General features: G+C 36.6%; 2 long non-coding RNA genes across 2 annotated transcripts in view; one reads left to right on the forward strand and one right to left on the reverse strand.

Annotated features, from left to right (window-relative positions):
- Positions 1 to 14,008, forward strand: part of LOC140608391 (uncharacterized) — a 149,976-nt gene extending 135,968 nt beyond the window's left edge. Inside the window, exon 4 of the long non-coding RNA XR_012010409.1 lies at positions 13,618 to 14,008. This is a non-coding gene — a long non-coding RNA (uncharacterized lncRNA). The remainder of the gene's footprint in view (positions 1 to 13,617) is intronic.
- The window catches only part of LOC140608392 (uncharacterized), a 115,934-nt gene continuing 94,950 nt past the window's right edge, over positions 4,061 to 25,044 (reverse strand). The window contains exons 3-4 of the long non-coding RNA XR_012010410.1: positions 17,601 to 17,710; positions 4,061 to 4,244 (exon numbers count right to left, since the gene is read on the reverse strand). This is a non-coding gene — a long non-coding RNA (uncharacterized lncRNA). The remainder of the gene's footprint in view (positions 4,245 to 17,600; positions 17,711 to 25,044) is intronic.

Genomic DNA, 25,044 nt, shown 5'->3' on the forward strand with positions numbered 1-25,044 from the left:
TGAATTATTTTAGTGTATAGCAAATGACAGGGGATTGTTTTATAGCTTAAATTCATGACCAAAGGTTGTAGATTCCAATATTCTGGTTTCAAACTTAGGCTTTACATGATATAATTATTTATTTATTTATTTTTAAAGATTTTGTTTATTTATTCATGAGAGACATAGATGGAGAGAGAGGCAGAGACACAGGCAGAGGGAGAAGCAGGCTCCATGCAGGGAGCCCGATGTGGAACTCGATTCCGGGTCCCCAGGATCACGCCCTGGGCCGAAGGCAGGTGCTAAACTGCTAGGCCACCAAGGCTGCCCTGATATAATTATTTAAACTTGGACTAGTTACATCATCTCCCTGATACTCAGTTTTCTTATTGGAACCACAGCAACAACAATAACAACAACAACGAAATGGTACTACCTATAATTACTATGTATGTATTGAGAATAACTTGGTAATAACAGTAATATTTTCACAGTCCTGAATATTTTACAGAAACTGATTTGTGTGTGTATACATTTGTATGTCTAATTTTCATAACAACTCCATAGATAGGTACTATTATTTTCTCCAATTTGCAAATATTGAAATAATAAGCAGAACTGTCCCAGTGTCAAACAACCGTTATTTGGAGAGGCAGGAAATGAACATAGAAGACTTACTCCAGAGTCTGTCTAGTTTCCCACTAGAAAACTAATTTTATTAAGGAATTTACCTATGCCAGAAAAAATTTAAGTACTTAATAGGTGTTGCTTCAAAAGATCAGGCTAAGACAGAATTCTGGGAACATGGTAACCTAGTCGTGCTTTTCTCTACCTCCACTTCTCCCTTCAATCCATTTTTCATTCCTGATTCAAAGGACTTCAAGGGTCCTTAGGCAGCCTCACGTATCAGAGAACTTGGGTTCTGGTGATTTTAGTCTTTAGGCAGCCTTACGTATTGGAGAATTTGGGTTCTGATGATTTTATGCCAGTGTAATGGTCTAGTCAGTGTGCTGATCCAAGAATTAAAAGATGGAAAGCAGAGCAGTCTGGGTGGCTCAGCGGTTTAGCGCCGCCTTCAACCCAGGTGGTGATCCTGGAGACCCAGGATCAAGTCCCATGTCAGGCTCCCTGCATGGAACCTGCTTGTCCCTCTGCCTGTGTCTCTGCAACGCCCCCCGCCCCCCCACCGTGTGTCTCTTGTGGATAAATAAACCAAATCTTAAAAAAAAAAAAAAAAAAAAAAAAAAAGATGGAAGGCAGCAGGTGCTGGAAGGCCTGACCATCAGAGTTCTATACCTTCCCAAGTGATATTACTGTTATCATTACTCTATTTCAAGTGGGGTTTTTTTTTGTGTGTGTATCCCTAGTTTTATTTTACTGGGTTTGTATTTATTCTAATTGTGAAAGACTGGAGTCACTTAGGAGATTTTTAGCTTTCCTTCATTGACTCACTGGGGCTCACTCAGGTCTGATGGATGGCGCTGGCAAGACAGATGGTCATATTTCTATATCTGTCATATTTCACACACACACACACACACAAATATATTTGACTTCAAATAATAGAGTAATTGAATAAATGGAACATGAGTACCAAATGAGATATCTTGACATGGAAGGCAAATAGTACATGCGAAATTCTAATACTATAATTTGTTAAATCAAAGCTAAAAAGTACTTAGCGTAAGACACATTATTATTTTGTGTAATTAATCCTAAGAAAGAATAACTCTTTCCATTTAAACCATGACATATATCATCAATTGTAAGATTCATTCCAATTTCAAAGAGGTTAAATGCAAAAAAAAAAAAAAAAAAAAAAAAAAGTCTAAGAACAAAAAACGTGGTAACATATTAGCATTATCTCTTTAAATTAAATACAGAGTAACAGAGTATTTATGAATAGGAATGGTGAATAAATGACAATTTTTTCAAAAGTCTCAGTTCTCAGTTGAAAAGACAGATTTAAAGAGAAAAGTAAGAAAGTGATACTATTTTAAAGGTTTCAACTTTAGGTAACTAGAACATGTTACTGGTGAAAACTGTATCTGGACTGCAATCTTATTTTGAATCGTTCGTCCCCCTCCCCACAAAGATTCTGATTTAGCTGATCTAGGGTGAGGCCTATAACTGGTGGTGTTGTTGTTGTTGTTATTGTTGTTTTTTAAGATTGTATTTATTTATTCATGAGAGGCAGAGACACAGGCAGAGGGAGAAGCAGGCTCTATGCAGGGAGCCCCTCGTGGGACTCGATTCCTGGTCTCCAGGATCAGGACCTGGACTAAAGGTGGCGCTAAACCGCTGAGCCATACGGGCTGACCCGATTTTTATTTTTATTTTTATTTTTTTTATTTTATTTTTTTTTCCGATTTTTATTTTTAAATTTAAAAGTGATATATAGGAGCTGAAAATAAAGTTATGGCCACAGTCTGGAAATTGCCAAAGAGATTGGTGAATCTGAATAGTTATTTTTGGGAATAAATTCTACAATCTAAATGTTTATTTAATAAATAAAATATGTGAATGTCCACTTCAGTAAGAAAAATATGAATCATTGAATAATTGTGTTGATACATTTGATTGTCTATCTGAAAGACATATGTCACATAACATAAGATATAGTACTAATGAGTAAAACTAAAATGTTAAAAAAAAAAAACAAAAAAAACAAGAACATTTACCAGGAAATTGAGGAGATTGCTCTTACAATATAGGAGAGGAAACCTTTTCAACTAAGATTAGGATCCCAGATATTATGAGAGACAAACATATTTATATTAAAATATATAATTGCATGTTTGCATCATAAAATATACTTTAAAGAAAATCACCAGAGGGATCCCTGGGAGGCTCAGCAGTTTGGCGCCTGCCTTTGGCCCAGGGCGCGATCCTGGAGTCCCTGGATCGAGTCCCATGTCAAGCTCCCGGCATGGAGCCTGCTTCTCCCTCCTCCTGTGTCTCTGCCTCTCTCTCTCTCTCTCTCTCTCTCTGTGTCTATCATAAATATATCTTAAAAAAAAAGTCATCAGAGATACCATAGAATTTAGGAAAATATTTATAATGCTAAACACATGTGTGTTCAACATTTATAGATATTGTCAGTGAATGCAAAAAAAGATGCTCAACTTTACCAATATTTAGCACATTAATTAAACAAAATTTATAAAAATTTAGAAAAACATTAGATTCTAATTCTGCCAGGAACTTTTATCAGTGACAGAAATATAAAAAAATAAAGACACGTAACAATATCTATAAATAATCAAATCATATGCCTTTTTTTCCTAATTATTTAATTTTCTTTTTCATTTGAGTATAACTGATGCAATGTTACTTTAGTTTCAGGTATAAATCTACTGATCTGATAAGTTTATACATTATGCTATACTCATCATCAGTGTAGCTACCATCTGTAAACCATGCAAACATACTCTTTGACCAAGCAATCTCTTTTGATAAATCTGTGCTTAGGAATAAACCATGTATAAAGATATATATATATTTTTATATACATGTATAAACCATGTATGTGTATATATATATGTATATGTATATCTATATTATGTAGTTTCCTATACATATTTATTACAGCATTGTTTATATTGGAAAAAAAGAAGTTAGGTAAAGGTAATAATTGAATAGTATTATGTCAAGTCAATCAGATCAAATATTATGTTGAATAACAATTTATTATCTAATAACTTTAAGTCACATTATTAAAGGGAATGGATTAGAGCTCTACCAGTCACCCTGGGAGAATTTCCACTAAATTGTGTTAAATGAGAGTATCAACTTATGTGTATAAGTGTGTGTGTGTGTGTGTGTGTGTGTGTGTGTGTTTCAGTATAGGAGCATATGACTAATAGAGAAACACATTTATTGAAGGGAGTTATCTAGATTGCTAACATGGATTATGTTGGAGTTGGCCTTGGAGAGGTTTGAATGGAGATGTGGTGGAAACTAAAGATAGCGTAGTCCATTCTCTTTGTTGTCCGCTCAACATTTCATTCTTCAATTTAGTAGCTGAAACTGCTGTATACTAATTTTCTCACCAACCATTATGGCTAAAGTCGAGGCACATGACCCAATCTCAGATAATAAAGGGAAATTTAAGATGGCACTTTTTGAAATTATTTTCTTCTCTGTTAAGAAGAGGTTCATGGGAGGAAGTGCTCACCTTTTTTCAGGAATTGTTTGTTGATGTGACACCAGAAACTGCTGCAGCCATGTTGATGTTGTAACAATTAGAGGAGAAAGTGACATCACTGGTAAAATAAGAGCAGAGGAGGAGGATGGGAAGAAAATATCAATGAAACAAGTTAACCCTAGAATCTGCCCGTTTTTGGTCTCCCTGTTATGTGACGTGATAAATACTCATATTATTTAAATCTTTTTAGTTGATTGAATATAAAAACATGATAAATGTTTCTTCAGGAATAAAATGTACAGGAAAAGAAAAGAAAGAAAAGGGAAATGTGTGAATTGATTACATTTAGACGTTATTTTTACATTATAAGTCTTTATGCATATATAAATACAAAATTGAAAGGTATTATTTTTAACCATTTAATGGAACCAGAGTACTAAAATAATTGATATCAAAAGCAGAATAAATCAGAAGCCAATTTCAAATAATATATTCAATTCTGGCTAGTGATCAATTTTTTTTTTTTAATCTCAAATGTTTTTACTTCCTTTCCTCATTGCTATAGGAAACTACATTTCCCATGCTCCCTTGCTTTCTGGTTTCCAGATTGTTTAAGTCATTAGGTTCCACTGGTAGAATATTTGAGGATGGAAAGAAAGGAAGAAGGCAAAGTATTCCTCTTTGTATCCTAGCCTCTTGTGGTGCTTTCAGTAGTGGATTCATTGCCTTCATGGCCCCAGTTCCCATTCACTAGCCCCCTTCTAGTTTTAACTCTTGCTGTGGTTTCTGGGCTATGGGAAAGCTACTTACCCTTGGTGCATCTAACCCATTGGCTGACAACACTGACTGCATCCTTTATTTTAAAATTCCAGTGCCCAGACCACATTGAGACTAATTATATCAGAATTTCTGTGGCAAATTCTAGGCATCTTATTTTAATATGCCTCCCAAAACTGTAGCTGTAAAGGAAGTTGTAGGGGTTTTTTTCTTCCTGTTTTTTTCTTAAATTCTGATTACTTAACATATATTGTAATATTGGTTTCAGAGATGGAAGTCAATGATTTATCACTTACATATGACACCAGTGCTCATCATAACAAGTGCTCTCCCTAGTACCCATCACCCATTTAGCCCTCCCACCTCCCCTCTATCAACTCTGTTTGTTCTCCATCATTAAGAGCCTCTTATGTTTTGCTTTCCTCTCTTTCTTTTCCCTCTCCATATGTTTATATATTTTGTTCCTATTTTTCACATACGAGTGAAATCATATGGCATTTGTCTTTCTCTGACTGATTTATTTCACTTAGCATAATACACTCCAGTTCTATCCATGTTGTTACAAATGACAAGATTTCATTCTTTTTGATGGCTGAGTAATATTCTTGTGTATATATATATATATATATATATATATATATATATATACAACACTTTCTTTATCCATTAATCAGTTAATGGACTCGAGCTCTTTCCATAGTTTGGCTATTGTTGATAGTAAACCTGAGAATGTATGTGTCCTTCAAATCAGCATTTTTGTATCCTTTGGGTAAATACCTAGTAGTGCAATTGCCAGGGCATAGGTAGTTCTGTTTTTAACTTTCTGAGGAAACTTCCTTCCTGTTTTACAGAGCAAGAGCACCAGTTTGCATTCCTCCCAGCAATGCAAGAGGGTTCCCATTTCTCTACAACTTCACCAATATCTGTTGTTTTCTGTGTTGTTAATTTTAGCCATTCTGACAGGTATGAGGTGGTATCTCATCATGGTTTTGATTTATATTTCCCTGATGATGAGTGATGTTGAGCATCTTTTCACTGTTTGGACCTTACTCATTATTACTCTTATTGCTATTATACTAGAATTAATAAAGAATTAATGTGCCACATGGTGGCTATAGTTAATGATACTATATTATTGTATGTTTGAATAATACTAAGAGAATAAATCTTAAAAGTTCTCATCATACACACACTCACAGACACACACAAAATTTTGTTACTATATATGATGACTTATTGTAGTGACTATTTTGCAATATATAAAATATCATTATGTTGTATACTTGAAACTAATATATGTCCATTATGTCTCAATTTTAGGAAGAAATAAAATAAAAAATATAATAACGACTAATATAAGAAAACTAGGTGACTGGATATCCAAAGATTTTCACATTTTGTAATACCAGACTACATAAAAATAGCCAGAAGGGGGATTATATCACTATATCTGAGATAGTCACGCAGTGTCTCTATGCAGTGCAATCACATTTATCTCTTTTGTGTTCTCAAAGGCAAGGTAGAAAGTGATAGAATAACTAAAAATGAGTATTGCAAAAACTGGTATATTGAGGAATTCATCTAATAAGCTATTTTCTATTTCTTTTTAAACTAAACTTCTAAATATGAAACATTGTACTTTTAAATGTAAAGCATTGGGGGAGGGGCAAGATGTTGGAAGAGTAGGGTCCCCAAATCACCTGTCTCCACCAAATTACCTAGAAAACCTTCAAATTATCCTGAAAATCTATGAATTCGGCGTGAGAATTAAAGAGAGAACACCTGGAATGCTACAGTGAGAAGAGTTCGCGCTTCTATCAAGGTAGGAAGACGGGGAAAAAGAAATAAAGACACAAAGGCCTCCAAGGGGGAGGGGCCCGCGAGGAGCCGGGCTGAGGCCGGGGCGAGTGTCCCCAGGACAGGAGAGCCCCGTCCCGGAGGAGCAGGAGCTGCACCGACCTTCCCGGGGGAAAGGGGCTCGCGGGGAGCTGGAGCAGGACCCAGGAGGGCGGGGATGCCCTCGGGCTCCCGGGGACACTAACAGACACCTGCGCCCCGGGAGAGCCCCACACCCCGCGGCCGAGCTCCCTAAGGGCTGCAGCGCGCACGGCGGGACCCGGAGCAGCTCGGGGGGGCTCGGGGACGGCTCCGCGGAGGGGGCTGCGGGGCGGGAGCAGCTCGGGGGGCTCGGGGGCTGCTCCACGGAGGGGGCTGCGGGGCGGGAGCAGCTCGGGGGGGCTCGGGGGCGGCTCCGCGGAGGGGGCTGCGGGGCGGGAGCAGCTGGGGGGCTCGGGGTCAGCTCCGCGGAGGGGGCTGCGGGGCGGGAGCAGCCGGGGGGGGGGGGGCTCGGGCGGCGGCTCCGAAGAGGGGGCTGCGCGGCCCCGGGAGCAGCTCGGAGGGGCTCGGGCAGAGGAAGAGGCTCCGTGCGGAGGGGGCTGCCCGGTTCCAGGAGCAGCTCGGGGAGGCTCGGACGGCGGCTCCCCGGAGGGGGCTGCGCGGCCCGGGAGCACAGGGCTCCGGGACACAGCCCAGGATCCGGCCTCCTCGGGACAGGCAGAGGCCGGGAGGGCCCAGGACAGTGAGGACGCTCCTGCCCCAGCTGAGCAGATCAGCGGCCCCGCCCCGGAGCCTCCAGGCCCTGCAGACGGAGTTCCTGCCGGAGCTGAATCCAGGGCTGCAGAGCTGCCCCGCCACTGGGGCTGTTCCTCCTGCGGCCTCACGGGGTAAACAACCCCCACTGAGCCCTGCACCAGGCTGGGGCAGAGCAGCTCCCCCAAGTGCTAACACCTGAAAATCAGCACAACAGGCCCCTCCCCCAGAACACCAGCTAGACTGAGGGACAACTTCCAGGAGAAGCCAAGGGACTTAAAGTACACAGAATCAGAAGATACTCCCCCGTGGTTCTTTTTTTTTTTTTTCTTTTCTTTTCTTTTTTTTTTTTTTTTTTTTTGCTTTTTGATTTGTTTCCTTCCCCCAACCCCCTTTTTTCTCCATTCTTTCTTTTTCTTTCTCTTTTTCTTTTTTTTTTCGTTTTTTTCTTCCTTTTTTTTCTCTTTCTCTTTTCTTTCCTTTCTCTCCTCTCTTTTTCTCCTTTTCCCAGTACAACTTGCTTTTGGCCACTCTGCACTGAGCAAAATGACTAGAAGGAAAACCTCACCTCCAAAGAAAGAATCAGAAACAGTCCTCTCTCCCACAGAGTTACAAAATCTCGATTACAATTCAATGTCAGAAAGCCAATTCAGAAGCACTATTATACAGCTACTGGTGGCTCTAGAAAAAAGCATAAAGGACTCAAGAGACTTCATGACTGCAGAATTTAGAGCTAATCAGGCAGAAATTAAAAATCAATTGAATGAGATGCAATCCAAACTAGAAGTCCTAACGACGAGGGTTAACGAGATGGAAGAACGAGTGAGTGACATAGAAGACAAGTTGATAGCAAAGAGGGAAACTGAGGAAAAAAGAGACAAACAATTAAAAGACCATGAAGATAGAATAAGGGAAATAAACGACAGCCTGAGGAAGAAAAACCTACGTTTAATTGGTGTTCCCGAGGGTGCTGAAAGGGAACGAGGGCCAGGATATGTATTTGAACAAATCCTAGCTGAAAACTTTCCTAATCTGGGAAGGGAAACAGGCATTCAGATCCAGGAAATAGAGAGATCCCCCCCTAAAATCAATAAAAACCGTTCAACACCTCGACATCTAATAGTGAAGCTTGCAAATTCCAAAGATAAAGAGAAGATCCTTAAAGCAGCAAGAGACAAGAAACCCCTGACTTTTATGGGGAGGAGTATTAGGGTAACAGCAGACCTCTCCACAGAGACCTGGCAGGCCAGAAAGGGCTGGCAGGATATATTCAGGGTCCTAAATGAGAAGAACATGCAACCAAGAATACTTTATCCAGCAAGGCTCTCATTCAAAATGGAAGGAGAGATAAAGAGCTTCCAAGACAGACAGGAACTGAAAGAATATGTGACCTCCAAACCAGCTCTGCAAGAAATTTTAAGGGGGACTCTTAAAATTCCCCTTTAAGAAGAAGTTCAGTGGAACATTCCACAAAAACAAGGACTGAATAGTTATCATGATGACACTAAATTCATATCTCTCAATAGTAACTCTGAATGTGAACGGCCTTAATGACCCCATCAAAAGGCGCAGGGTTTCAGACTGGATAAAAAAGCAGGACCCATCTATTTGCTGTCTACAAGAGACTCATTTTAGACAGAAGGACACCTACAGCCTGAAAATAAAAGGTTGGAGAACCATTTACCATTCGAATGGTCCTCAAAAGAAAGCAGGGGTAGCCATCCTTGTATCAGATAAACTAAAATTTACCCCAAAGACTGTAGTGAGAGATGAAGAGGGACACTATATCATACTTAAAGGATCTATTCAACAAGAGGACTTAACAATCCTCAATATATATGCCCCGAATGTGGGAGCTGCCAAATATATAAATCAATTATTAACCAAAGTGAAGAAATACTTAGATAATAATACACTTATACTTGGTGACTTCAATCTAGCTCTTTCTATACTCGATAGGTCTTCTAAGCACAACATCTCCAAAGAAACGAGAGCTTTAAATGATACACTGGACCAGATGGATTTCACAGATATCTACAGAACTTTACATCCAAACTCAACTGAATACACATTCTTCTCAAGTGCACATGGAACTTTCTCCAGAATAGACCACATACTGGGTCACAAATCGGGTCTGAACCGATACCAAAAGATTGGGATTGTCCCCTGCAGATTCTCAGACCATAATGCCTTGAAATTAGAACTAAATCACAACAAGAAGTTTGGAAGGACCTCAAAGACGTGGAGGTTAAGGACCATCCTGCTAACAGGTGAAAGGGTCAACCAGGAAATTAAGGAAGATTTAAAAAGATTCATGGAAACTCATGAGAATGAAGATACAACCATCCAAAATCTTTGGGATGCAGCAAAAGCAGTCCTAAGGGGGAAATACATCGCAATACAAGCATCCATTCAAAAACTGGAAAGAACTCAAATACAAAAGCTAACCTTACACATAAAGGAGCTGGAGAAAAAACAGCAAATAGATCCTACACCCAAGAGAAGAAGGGAGTTAATAAAGATTCGAGCAGAACTCAACGAAATTGAGAACAGAAGAACTGTGGAACAGATCAACAGAACCAGGAGTTGGTTCTTTGAAAGAATTAATAAGATAGATAAACCATTAGGCAGCCTTATTAAAAAGAAGAGAGAGAAGACTCAAATGAATAAAATCATGAATGAGAAAGGAGAGATCACTACCAACACCAAGGAAATACAAACGATTTTAAAAACATATTATGAACAGCTATACGCCAATAAATTAGGCAATCTAGGAGAAATGGACGTATTCCTGGAAAACCACAAACTACCAAAACTGGAACAGGAAGAAATAGAAAACCTTAACAGGCCAATAACCAGGGAGGAAATTGAAGCAGTCATCAAAAACCTCCCAAGACACAAGAGTCCAGGGCCAGATGGCTTCCCAGGGGAATTTTATCAAACGTTTAAAGAAGAAACCATACCTATTCTCCTAAAGCTGTTTGGAAAGATAGAAAGAGATGGAGTACTTCCAAATTCGTTCTATGAGGCCAGCATCACCTTAATTCCAAAACCAGACAAAGACCCCACCAAAAAGGAGAATTACAGACCAATATCCCTGATGAACATGGATGCAAAAATTCTCAACAAGATACTGGCCAATAGGATCCAACAGTACATTAAGAAAATTATTCACCATGACCAAGTAGGATTTATCCCTGGGACACAAGGCTGGTTCAACACCCATAAAACAATCAATGTGATTCATCATATCAGCAAGAGAAAAACCAAGAACCATATGATCCTCTCATTAGATGCAGAGAAAGCATTTGACAAAATACAGCATCCATTCCTGATCAAAACTCTTCAGAGTGTAGGGATAGAGGGAACATTCCTTGACATCTTAAAAGCCATCTATGAAAAGCCCACAGCAAATATCATTCTCAATGGGGAAGCGCTAGGAGCCTTTCCCCTAAGATCAGGAACAAGACAGGGATATCCACTCTCACCACTGCTGTTCAACATAGTACTGGAAGTCCTAGCCTCAGCAATAAGACAAAAAGACATTAAAGGCATTCAAATTGGCAAAGAAGAAGTCAAACTCTCCCTCTTCGCTGATGACATGATACTCTACATAGAAAACCCAAAAGTCTCCACCCCAAGATTGCTAGAACTCATACAGCAATTCGGTAGCGTGGCAGGATACAAAATCAATGCCCAGAAATCAGTGGCATTTCTATACACTAACAATGAGACTGAAGAAAGAGAAATTAAGGAGTCCATCCCATTTACAATTCCACCCAAAAGCATAAGATACCTAGGAATAAACCTAACCAAAGATGTAAAGGATCTATACCCTCAAAACTATAGAACACTTCTGAAAGAAATTGAGGAAGACACAAAGAGATGGAAAAATATTCCATGCTCATGGATTGGAAGAATTAATATTGTGAAAATGTCAATGTTACCCAGGGCAATATACACGTTTAATGCAATCCCTATCAAAATACCATGGACTTTCTTCAGAGAGTTAGAACAAATTATTTTAAGATTTGTGTGGAATCAGAAAAGACCCCGAATAGCCAGGGGAATTTTAAAAAAGAAAACCATATCTGGGGGCATCACAATGCCAGATTTCAGGTTGTACTACAAAGCTGTGGTCATCAAGACAGTGTGGTACTGGCACAAAAACAGACACATAGATCAGTGGAACAGAATAGAGAATCCAGAAGTGGACCCTGAACTTTATGTGCAACTAATATTCGATAAAGGAGGAAAGACTATCCATTGGAAGAAAGACAGTCTCTTCAATAGTTGGTGCTGGGAAAATTGGACATCCACATGCAGAAGAATGAAACTAGACCACTCTCTTTCACCATACACAAAGATAAACTCAAAATGGATGAAAGATCTAAATGTGAGACAAGATTCCATCAAAATCCTAGAGAAGAACACAGGCAACACCCTTTTTGAACTCGGCCATAGTAACTTCTTGCAAGATACATCCACGAAGGCAAAAGAAACAAAAGCAAAAATGAACTATTGAGACTTCACCAAGATAAGAAGCTTTTGCACAGCAAAGGATACAGTCAACAAAACTAAAAGAGAACCTACAGAATGGGAGAAGATATTTGCAAATGACATATCAGATAAAGGGCTAGTTTCCAAGATCTATAAAGAACTTCTTAAACTCAACACCAAAGAAACAAACAATCCAATCATGAAATGGGCAAAAGACATGAACAGAAATCTCACAGAGGAAGACATAGACATGGCCAACATGCACATGAGAAAATGCTCTGCATCACTTGCCATCAGGGAAATACAAATCAAAACCACAATGAGATACCACCTCACACCAGTGAGAATGGGGAAAATTAACGAGGCAGGAAACAACAAATGTTGGAGAGGATGCGGAGAAAAGGGAACCCTCTTACACTGTTGGTGGGAATGTGAACTGGTGCAGCCACTCTGGAAAACTGTGTGGAGGTTCCTCAAACAGTTAAAAATAGACCTGCCCTACGACCCAGCAATTGCACTGTTGGGGATTTACCCCAAAGATACAAATGCAATGAAACGCCGGGATACCTGCACCCCGATGTTTATAGCAGCAATGGCCACGATAGCCAAACTGTGGAAGGAGCCTCGGTGTCTAACGAAAGATGAATGGATAAAGAAGATGTGGTTTATGTATACAATGGAATATTCCTCAGCCATTAGAAACGACAAATACCCACCATTTGCTTCAACGTGGATGGAACTGGAGGGTATTATGCTGAGTGAAGTAAGTCAGTCGGAGAAGGACAAACATTATATGTTCTTATTCATTTGGGGAATATAAATAATAGTGAAAGGGAATATAAGGGAAGGGAGAAGAAATGTGTGGGAAATATCAGAAAGGGAGACAGAACGTAAAGACTGCTAACTCTGGGAAACGAACTAGGGGTGGTAGAAGGGGAGGAGGGCGGGGGGTGGGAGTGAATGGGTGACGGGCACTGGGGGTTATTCTGTATGTTAGTAAATTGAACACCAATAAAAAATAAATTTAAAAAAATATAAATAAATAAATAAATAAATAAATAAATAAATAAATAAATAATAAATGTAAAGCATTAGACTGAAAGAAATTCTAAAAAATTAAGAATTAAAAATATAATAATGTTGGTAAAACTTCATTCTTGGGTGTTGAAACTTTCATATAAGTTTTATTTTCTAAATGATAAAAATTGTTCTAAAATGATAATAAAAAGTACATTTTCCAATTAATCTAGCAATAAAGCTTGCCAACATTAATTATTCCCTAAAATAATAGGCATTAAATTATTTATGTTAAAAATAGTCAAAGTTATCTACCAACGGTCTTTATTTCATATAGATTTAGTGTTCTTGAAGAGACACTATTCTTCCCAGAACTGTGTTTCTAATCAACAAGTCCGTCAAGCAATTACTTTGGGCTATAATTACTCTTGGTTAAACTGATCAGTCTTAATTCATTTTTATTTTAATGATTCATTTTTATTTTAATATAATTCTCTATATATTTTATGTAATATTTATCTACCATCCCATTACTGTCATCACTGAAAACAGCCTATTGCCATATTAGACTATTTCACTAAGTTTTATTTTGTCTTATATTTTCCCAGGCATTTTTCACATGGAACTACAGCAGGTGGATATGATTATTACCATTTTTAAGATGGAGACAGTGTGACACAAGCATATTACCTAACCTTCAGAGAAGCTAAGATTAACACCATGTCTTTGAACTCTTTCTTTCTTTAGCCACCTTAGAAGATACTCAAGTTCTACAGTGACATATTTAAAGTTTTGTTGTATATATATAATTAAATTGCAAACACTTGAATTCAAGTATATGTGTTCTACTTTTTCTTTAGTTTTCTTTTGACAGCTGATGTCATGCAATGAAAATAGAACTGGCCAAGTAATATTGATATGCCTTCAGGTCACTATTCTATTTATGTCACAGATGTATTTCAAACACTGATTTGATTGGAATACAGAACACTTTTGAAAAATATAAATCATATTATCACTGATATTTTGGTTTATTTTACTTAAAGTCATTAAATATCTCAGAGATAGAATTGTAAAAATCTGTTTTCTTTTTACCCAATTAGGTTTCTTTTTTCAATGATTTCTGTATCTTTATACTAATCTAACATAAAAGCCAACTGTGCTCCCTATTTTTTTCCTTTATTGACTCAAACTAAAATTCAAGATTAACTTGTAATCATCAGGTTTCTTCATCAGAGCCAAACACATTTGAGAACCAGATCACCTTTTTTTTTTTCTTTCCTTCTCCTTTGTACTGGTATACCATGGAAATTTGTGACTGAATAAATCTTACAAATGCCATTAGTATTGAACGTTTAAATGATCCAAGATGAAATTACAGTTTATTCATTGATATTTAGAACACACTTTGACCCTAGTACACCTGTTACTTGGAGTGATATATATATATATATATATATATATATATATATATATATATATATATATATATCAAGGTTAATTTGCATATATATGCAAATTAGTTATATATATATATATATATATATATATATATAACTAATAAGTTATTAGAGAACAGACTTGCTACATCTCTAAACAACTTCCTGAATAAGACCTCTAGTGGTATTTGCAGCAGTGGCTGCTTTTATCAGGAATCAGTGCCTTAATCCAAATATGAATTTACTGCTGAAAGAATATATGATTGCTCTTTAGGCATAGGAGTGTGATGGAAAGGGAAAGAGAAGACCTAAAAAACAACTTGTTTTACCCTCACTCTGCCACAGTATTCCACAGTGTGCTGCCCCAGGTTGTATGGTGATTGCTATAGGAGGACATTGGGCCCATACCTATGTAAAAGTGGATTCTCTCCACGTCCATTGTATCTGGGCACACCCTTGGCTACCCTAGTATGCACCCTTAACAAAGAGGCAAATTGGCTTTTGATAACATCAACAACATTACTCCAGTGTGAATTCTACCTGGAGCCTTGTTGGAACTCATATATGAACATAGGATTTTAATTTTGTCAGAAAACTCAGACAATCTGATTCTGAAGAATTTGCTCCCTAAAAGTCTCAATTCAATAATATAATCATTATAATGCCAATTGCTAGGTATGGGGATTTATATATATCAGGATAATTTCCTGATATCACAATAACAGAGTACCTTCAAAGAATTTTTAGCCAAAACTCAGAAGAAACTCCTTATTTCCCAACCCCAAATTAACTCTGGTTCTTTTATAATACAGTGGTGAACAAGTCTGTGTTCTAAGAGGTTGGCAGACAATTTTTTTTCTTTAAAATACCTTAGCATTCTACTTAAAATAATAAATAATTAACCATTACTGTCTGGTTGTGAGATTTCTCATTTTTAACTGATGGAAACAAAATTAGAAACTCTTCCCTATTTTAGAAGAGGAAAAAAGTACAATTTCATCTGCAATCAAGCTTAGTAGAAATGACACTCACTGCTGGTTTGTTGTTTGTTTTCTCCCCCTAAGTGACCAGCCTTCTTTTGTGCTTTACCTGAATGACAGTGAAAACACTGAATTATTCTTTTGTTTTTCTCTTTTGGGATACTGAGGAGATGACTTTCTCCACCTGCTAACAGAAATACTACAAAATGGAAAAATGCAAAATTATCAAGATATATTGCAACATCAAAAGTATGAAAAAGCTCACAGGTTTGTTGTTCCCTTATTATAATTATAAAAATTATTGCATGGGAATAAAACAATTTGAGCCTTATTAAACCATGCTTTTAGAGTAAAGGTCTATTAATCCCTTATGTTCAGAAGAAGGAAGGATTTTTCAAAGGGCAAATGTCTAAGAAACCTCTTTGACCTAGTATTACAAGGTTATTCCAAGTTCCCTGGGCACCTAGTTTTATCTCTAATTTGTTTCTCCAACACTTTCAGATCAAGATTCTATTATATAAACACTGAAAATCTTAGAAAATGTCAGAGAAATGCCCAATGAATATTCATATAAGATAAACATAGTTATCCATATTTGGCTCTTCCATCATATGTCTCTGTCCCAAGCTGGCCTTTTTTCTCTTGCCTCTCACTGAAATAATTCGGGGGCAATTTGCACAGGGCTTTCTTTAAGCCCACCAGCAAAAGACTGTAATGCAGTACTTTCCAAACCTTTTTTCCTGGAGATTTGGATACCACTGAAATGATTCGAGGTTCTAAAACATTGCTTATAATGCTAATATTTGGTAGTGTGGTGGAGATAAAAAATACTCAAGTGTGCGGTCAAATTTAACACAGCAGAGACCACTAATGTGTAACTTAAACTGCAAGGTTAATTTACTTTTGTGCATTCCTCAATAAAGTTACCCCTACTATCTCTGTGAATATATTTGAAGGTCTTATAATGTGTACTGATTAGTGAAGTTGAAGCTCTGCCCTAATCCTTTAATGTTTTTAATTCTTGTGTGAGCATTTTAACACCTTTAAAATTAACCAGCAAGTTCTTTATTGAAGTATTCACCTAGTGCACCCAATTAAATAGTAAATAAAGCTGAGGCATAAGCTTATTGCTTATTCTTTTCAGTGAGTAATAGTCAGTTTTACATCTACCAAATATAAACAAGGTAGTCTTTTACAATACAAACAATATAGTCTACAAACAATGTAGCATATATATGCATATGTATATGTATGTACAGTTGTAGCTTTTCTCTCATTGACTTTATTAGAGAAATGACATAAATTTGAATGTACAAAATGAATGTTTTAAATTATTGTTTTCATAAGTTTATATATTAAGGTCTCCATAAAAGTTTTGCTTACAAAATTGGTCACCAATCCAGATGGAAATGTGGCATAGTGAAAAAAAAAAAAAAAAGGAAGAATTGGAGAGGATTTGATCTACCTTTACCTTAATGTTACTGCTTTTGTGGGCTTGAGAAGTTGCTTTTTTAGAATAGGCACAGTTAAAATAACAGACATAATGTGGCCTTGCTACTTAGGCATTAGGGGTCTAAAGTTGAAGCTGTTCCAGGATCAGACTATTCATTCTGAATGAGGCAATATTATAAACAGTGCCTTTTCCATTAAATTGAATTACTAAGAAATAGCTGCATTTTTTTGTCTTTGAATGATTCCCAAATTTCTTTATGTAGACTTAATCAAATTTTAGTATTTATCTAGCTATAGCTATATAGGACAAACTTCAAGATTCCTAGTAAAACCCAAGTTTTCCTAGTTGACAGATAGATAAGATTGCAGTTTAGACAAGACCTCGGAGTATAAAACAGGAGGAAACCTCCTAGGGGGGAGGGAGAAAGGGTATGATTGCCACCACAGTTATTGGAGATTGCTTTTGGCCTTCTTGGCAAATTTTCCATACATCCTTGCCCAGTTTTAAGATAAAAATAAATATTTGATAAAGAACTAATTTGGGAGAATATTATATAGTAGTGTGTCCAAGAGCCACATAATTCTTGATAAGAATAAGATTATTGGACATTTTTGAGGCAGGCATTTGAGGCAAACATCTAGGGTCATATTGTCTGTCTCCTATGTGGCCAATTGACAACAAAGGGATGACAAAATCTTCTATTAGTCCCAGTTACTTACCTTGATGTAACCCCAAGATGTAAAGGGAACTTCTAAGTAATCCTAGCTCTCATAAAAACTGTTCTTTTTGCAAGTAGTCAGTTGACTTCTAACATACTTTTTTTTTCAGTCTGAGAATAAAAGAAAAGGAGAGGGGAGGGACAGGGGAAGGAATAGAGGGAGGAGGGAAAGAAAGAAGGAAGGAAGGAGGGAGGGAAGGAAGGAAGGCAGGAAAGAAAACAAGTTATGGTTATCATCCTAAGCAAAAGGATATATATATATATATATATATATATATATATATATATATATATATATATAATCAGGGACATTTAAAACTTGAGTTTTTTACTGTAAGTCAATATTTCAATTAGATATAAATTAGTCTTTCATTACAGAACACTTGAAAAATAGGTTTTGTTATGCGCTTTACCTAAAATACCATATCAACAAGTAAAAAAATATTTGACAGAATAAATCAATATTGAAATGTATCTTAATAGGTTGTCTTCTGGCACCTAACTCTGGGAAATGAACAAGGGGTAGTGGTAGGGGAGGTGGGCGGGGGGGGGGCAGGTTGGGGTGACTGAGTGATGGGCACTGAGGTGAGGGGGGCACTTGGCTTGCTTGAGGGTTTCCTTCTTCCAAAGTGCTAAACTGTGAATATTTATTATTCATTCTTAGCAGTCCCACTTCCTACTCCCTTCCTCCTTAAATTGCCTACTTTTAATCTATACTAGGCAAGAAATCCTTATAGTAAAAGTTGTTGGCATGGACAAAATACAAAGTGAAAAAGCTGTGAGTTGGGACACCTGGGTGTCTCAGCAGTTGAGCATCTGCCTTTGGCTCAGGGTGTGATCCCGGGATCCGGGATTGAGTCCTGCATCGGACTCCCTCCAAGGAGCCTGCTTCTCCCTCTGCTATGTCTCTGCCTCTCTCTCTCTCTCTCTCTCTCTCTCTCTCTCTCTCTGTCTTTCATGAATAAATAAATAAATCTTTAAAAAGAAAAAAAAAAGAAAAAGCTGTGAGTAAATGCCTGAGGACTTATTTTATTAGTAAGTTCCATAGAATTAAAACTATCAATAATGAGTTTTATTTGAAAGTTCTATTGTTTATTCAGAAACATTTCCAAGTAATTGGAACTGACTGTAACTCTAACACTGTATAGTGGAATTTTCAAATGCGCTACATGATTTTTCTCTCATTCACAGACTAGTATTTTTCCTCCACCTCCATGTTGCTAATAGTTATTCTGACTCCGCCAGAGCCAGAGGGAGAAGTAAGGGTGACAAAAAATTTTACTCTGGTGGTACTGTCTTAAGATGACAAGCGTTTAAAACAGACTCATGCTCTTATGATATTTTAATAAATTTTGCTTTTTCTATAAATGCTGATGATGCATTTCCCTCTAGCTGGCTATTACCTTCTCAGCTACTGGTTTTTCCTGAGATCAAGTCAATACTAATTCTTTGTCTTTTTGGATTCCATATCCCTTAAGTGGTTCCTTTGGTAGGATGTAAAATGAATCAAGTTGGCTTTCCCCTCATGTGGTATCTCACTACTTAGGCTCAATCTTGATCCAAAAAACTATAGGAAAGAAAGATAACTCCCAAACAGTGACACTTTCCTTAGCTCCATTTCTAAAACATCTAGCCAGCTATTTTCCTTTTTTCTAGATCAGGAATCAGAAAAGTAATGTTCGCCAGCCAAATGCAACCTACTACCTGTTTGTGTTAATAAAGTTGTATTGGTACACATACCACTTTAATACTCAATATCTGGTATTTGAACACTTCAGTAGAAACCTCCAAGATTCATATCTTGTCACCAAAAAAAAAGTATTAAGGTAAATCACCTCTTACCTCTTACTTGGTACGTGCTTAACTCTATTAAAGTGGAGTTTTTGTGAAGAGCCAACAGCTCTCTGTAATTTTTTTCAAAATTTTCAAATAGAATTACAAATTTCCAAATTGTTTTTTTTTTCAAATTTCCAAATTCTTATTCACATGGAATTAAAAATGACTTACCTGTTTGGGAAATTGGAGAAAAATAGCAAAGCACAGATGCCTCAAGTAATTATGTTCTCTGTATTGTGTCTGCCTATTTAAAGAGTGGAATGATATTCTCAGACCTTGTTTCATTTTTACGGATATGTGGTCAGACCCTAAACATTCTACGGGGGGCTCTAGAGGCCAATTCTCTAACCATCCCCATGTGAGAAATATGTGTAAGAGACCGTTCAGGAGGTTGTAGTCACAAGTGTCCCATCAGGTATTCCATCTAAGAGTCAAGATTTCAGAGGACTGTTAGGGATCTTGGTTGTGTCATTGTACTCTAGTCTGTTCTCTAATCTATTCCTATCAAAAAAAAGTTGATCTTTAAATCTCTGTTTGCTATTTTGCTTATTTTGGTTGGCACTCTAAAGGATTGTGAGTCATTTCACATTCCTAATTTAACACAACCTTATTAGTAACTAGTAGGAACTCAATTAAAGTCAGTTCTTACTTTCATTATTATAAGCCATAGGTTCTGATTTTATACCTTAGGATTTGCAATTAGCAAAGGGAAAATATTATTTAAGGTGAACTTAAATCTTTTCTTCCTTTACCTTTCCTCTTTTTTGCTTTTAGCTTAATATTTTAAAAGTAAATTCAAAAGATTTTTAGATCTTCTAGACTGAATAGGTCTTGACTAGCTTTCACTTGAAACTTTTAAGGTCACCAAAGACCATAATTTGAATATTATAAATGAATATTTGAATATTATAAATGAATATGCATGTATATGTATATAATGTATATAATATGTGCATATATAAATAAATATATATCTTTGTCGTGAAAGAGAGAGAATCCTTGTTAATTCTTACAACATACATGTATATAGAAAGTATATGACCCTGAAACATACAGATTGATGTTATATGCTCCTGGTAGACATGAATTTCATTATTTATTTCTACAAATAGTCTCTCTCTCACAACTTAGCAAATTTTTACAGTTTGGCACATTACAAATTGTTATTTCAAGAGAAATATTTTTAAAATAAAGTTAAAGCCAGATAAATGTTAAGGTTTGGAAATTTGACAGTGCATTCTTATAAATGGCTGACCTTTTTTGTGCTTATCTGAAATAAAATGGATCTAATAATCTCTTGATTATTTGCAAATCTCTAAATCTAGTCACTGCAGAAAAGAAGTATACACTGGTTCAATCAATATTTTATCCCAATATGACTGACAATGACATTAACTTTTATCTAGCAGGAAAAAATTAAAATAGGGATCCCTGGGTGGCGCAGCGGTTTAGCGCCTGCCTTTGGCCCAGGGCGCGATCCTGGAGACCCGGGATCGATTCCCACGTCAGGTTCCCAGTGCATGGAGCCTGCTTCTCCCTCTGTCTGTGTCTCTGCCTCTCTCTCTCTCTCTCTCTCTCTGTGACTATCATAAAAAAAAAAATTAAAATAGTTAGGATATTTGAGTTGAAATAACACCTGAACTACTTTATTCACAGCTAGTGTCTTCCTCTTGAAATGCTTTATGTCTTACCAAATTGCCTGAAATACTTTCTAGACCAAGGTAGAACACACTCACACAAACACACACAGTCACATTTATTTCCGCAAAAATGAATGAAATAGGCATTAAAAGAATGCCTCTAACAGCAATTCTAGTTCACACAAGGAAGACATTTCAAAGAAAAATATAATAAAAAGTATCAGAATCATATGTCCTAGTTTTGAAATTTCATGTTGCTATCTTAAGGTTCATTTAAAATTTTTCTTTTACTATCACTTGAACATTTTTGAAAGTGAGGCAAGAGTTACATAATGAAATAACAAAACGAAAATACATAGTATCTTATCATCTCAGAGCTGAAGGATTTTGTAAAAGATAGAGTGTTAACAGCTTAGTTAACACTAGAAACAAATTCGATATTGTGACATGACCAAAGTTGGAGACTCAGTCTTGCAGAGTCTTGAGACTCTGTTCTCCACTACCTGTTGAGACTCTGCCCTCCACTACCCAATGCTCACAAAAAGTCAACAATACAATGGGGAATTGATGATATTTATATCAGTCATAACATTATTCCCAGATTTTCTTCATTAGCATTGCCAAATGTTCCATTCAACTATTTTCCTTACATCTTTTTTTTTTATTATTTTCCTTACATCTTTGCCTTCAAACACAACAATTTATTTTTCCATGGCTAATAAAGCATCCATATTTCACTTGAATCTATCATTGGAGTTTCTGGCAATTGGCATTTTAAGATAAGCATACAAATAAAGGGATATGGCTTCAGAGGAAGATGTCTTGGTAACGTTCAATTTTTGTCTCATGTAAAGGAGCATGGCTTCCTCTCAGGAAGCTGTACTCTAATACAAAAATTATAGAATTATAAAAACCTTTTTAGTCATCCCAAATGATACTTTAAGAAAGACTATTCTATATTTTCTCCTCTACATAGCTGTACAAAACGTCAGCTTGGAGCAACTTGTGGAAAAAATAGCCACAAAATAACACTAAATGTATAGAGACAGTTTAAGTATTATCCATTAGACACACATAGCATTCTAAGAATGATTTTTAAAATTTTCTTAAAGATTTTATTTGTTTGAGAGAGACAAAGAAATACAGCAGGGAGAGGGGCAGAGGGGGAGGGACAAGCAGACTCCCTGCTGAGTGGAAAGCCTGACACAGGGCTCAATCTCAGGACCCTGGGATCATAACCTGAACCAAAGTCAGACATTTAGCTGACTGACCCACCCAGGCACCCCATAATTTTTAAATGTATGCCAAAGCATTATCTAAATAATGGTAAACATTGGATGCATCTCAGTTTATTACTTTCATGCAGAAGATGCCTCTAAAATGTCTAACAAGAACTTATTCTTTTGAAAAACAATAACCTTTTAGAACGAGCAAAAATATACCATTATTTTAAAAATTAATAAAAATTTCTAGAGCCAAATGTAACTTCCCATCATATTGTTCCCTCAGATGACAGTGATAAAATAGAATGATATTCGTGATGTTGAAGATTTGCAAAGAAAGCAGATTAACTTTATACCCAAATGATTCATGATATGTTAAATAAAATATGAACAGTTTCTTCTTTACCAATAATGGATTAAAACCTGGCTTAGCTAAACTGTTCCATATAGATTACTCTTTTTGAAGCAGAAAGAAAACAGCCATTCAAATTCACATTTTTTTCTATCCCTTAGCCTTTTCCCAGATTGTGAACTTCAAAGCACAGTCTTGAATAGATAATTTTATAAGGATGGAACCATCACTATATCTGCTTTTCAGAGAGATATTAATATGCCAAAAACATGAATTTGGTCACAATTACAATATTGAATGCTACTTGAAACTGGGTAAAAATAAGACTTTCTTTTGCTCAGTTACTACTTCCAATTTACTACCTTGGTACAGTAATTCTAACAGTGAAGTACTGGGATCTCTACTGCCTTCCACCAAGTGCATGGATTATAATGAAAGCAAAAGAAGAAAAATATAGAGCAGGATTTATAATTCAGTCAGATTACAAAGAATTATTTTCTTAAAATTTGATTTTCTATTTGTTAATCTGTTTTTCCTTAATGAATTTCAGTAAATAAGGTAGTAAAAAAAAGACAAAATAATACTTGGACCTAATCAATAATTTTAGTTTAGGTTAATACTTCCTTTAGCATCTTTATAGAATTTACCCCAATGTTTGAATGAATCATGCAGAATTCTTATATTTTCAGAACTCTGGCCCTACCTGGTGTGCCTCCTAGCCAAGATGGTGACCTGCTGGCTGTTTTAAAGATATGTATCTAACATGTCTCGGTGCAGAGCAAAAGAAATGAGGGGTACAAATCCATGTGATTCTCTTTCTGCTTCAAAATGGTACATGTGGTTCTTGGCTTGATAAAATATCTATTATTTTATTCAAAGCTAGCATCTGTGGTCCCAGGCACCTGCCTCTGTTTTTCATGTTCACACATATAGTAGTCTCTTCACCATGACCACAAATCCTTCTCTACTTCATGTTCCTTTAGGGCATATTAGGAGATTTAGGATCCAGGCATACCACATGCTGGCCATGAAGAACGAAGGTCACCTAAATTGATTTCTCCTGATAAAATCACCACATTTTTCTTGCACACTATTGAAAATGACCTTTTTTTTTTTTTTTGTTATTTTTCCTAAAAGCTTACAGCCAGTATTACCATTAGTTGCTATATCATCAGGGGTTTCATACATTTGCCGGTCTCCCTTTCTGCAGGATGCTAAGATAATAAGAAACAGATTTGTCATTTTAATTCCTTTGTGATCATGTCTTCTTTATTCCTTTCCTGGGTAAATAGTAAAACTATTATGCCATTTGGTGAGGGTAGATATAGAAATTGAAAATCCTTTATTTCCCAATGAAGTCTGACTTTGAAGTTTCCAGTCTATTATTTGCGGAGTCAGAAACTGAATATTCACTCTCTTTTTTTTTTTTTTTTTTTATTTTTGACTTTCTGGTCTGGCAATCCTTTTAACCTCTCTCTATTCATCAGGCCCCTCTCCACTCAAAGGTTAAGAAGACAGCATCAATACCAAAAGTCAAAAAGAAAAGTATAGAAGCACTACCTGAGTGGCTCAGTCAGTTAAGCGACTGACTCTTGGTTTCAGCTCAGGTTATGATCTCATGGGTCAGGGGATAGAGCCTGCATCAGGCTCCCAGCTCAGTGGGGACTTATGCTTGGAGATTCTCTCCTTCTGCCCTTTCCCCTGCTCTCTCTCTAAAAGAAATAGATAAATCTTTTAAAAAATACAGGAATATATTTAAATTCATTCTCTTATTATATATTTCACTAGTAAATGAATAATTTTATTAAAGATTAGTATTTTATATTTGTTAATGTTTATATGAGGTTTTATTGCTTACAGTATAACAGATCATAGGCAATGACCTATTTCATCTCTAAATGAAAGCTTAACATGTGAAGAAGAATGTAAATCAACTAAATGTAGTGGAGAAACAGGAAAATGGAATTAAGAAAATGTGGAGCAGAATACAGGCTGTACAGGTAAAGTAAGTACATCAGAATCTAACCTTGTTCCTATATTGAAGAAACTGACTCAAATCTCTCCTTTGTTTTCCATAGACTACTGCTCTAGAGTAGCCTTGCATTATTGCTTCCCCATACCTAGCATGCTTCCCATCCTAAATTCCTGTCTTTGTTTCTCTCACTCTTTCTTCTGCCTTGGACATGTGCATGCTTAGTTTTCCCTAAACTCAATTATATGCTCAAATTAAAGTCTCACCAGTTTTTTTCTCAAATTCTGTGTTTCTGTGGCACTAGTCTGATTGGCATTCAAAGTCGACTATAACTTCATTGCACTAGTCTTTCCTGCATAGTATTTTTTTTTTAATATTCTCCGCTACTACCTAGTCACCAATCTGTTGTTCCCAGAGGAATA

This window comes from Canis lupus, chromosome 17, assembly GCF_048164855.1.
Source record: "Canis lupus baileyi chromosome 17, mCanLup2.hap1, whole genome shotgun sequence".
Classification (NCBI taxonomy): Eukaryota; Metazoa; Chordata; class Mammalia; order Carnivora; family Canidae; genus Canis; species Canis lupus.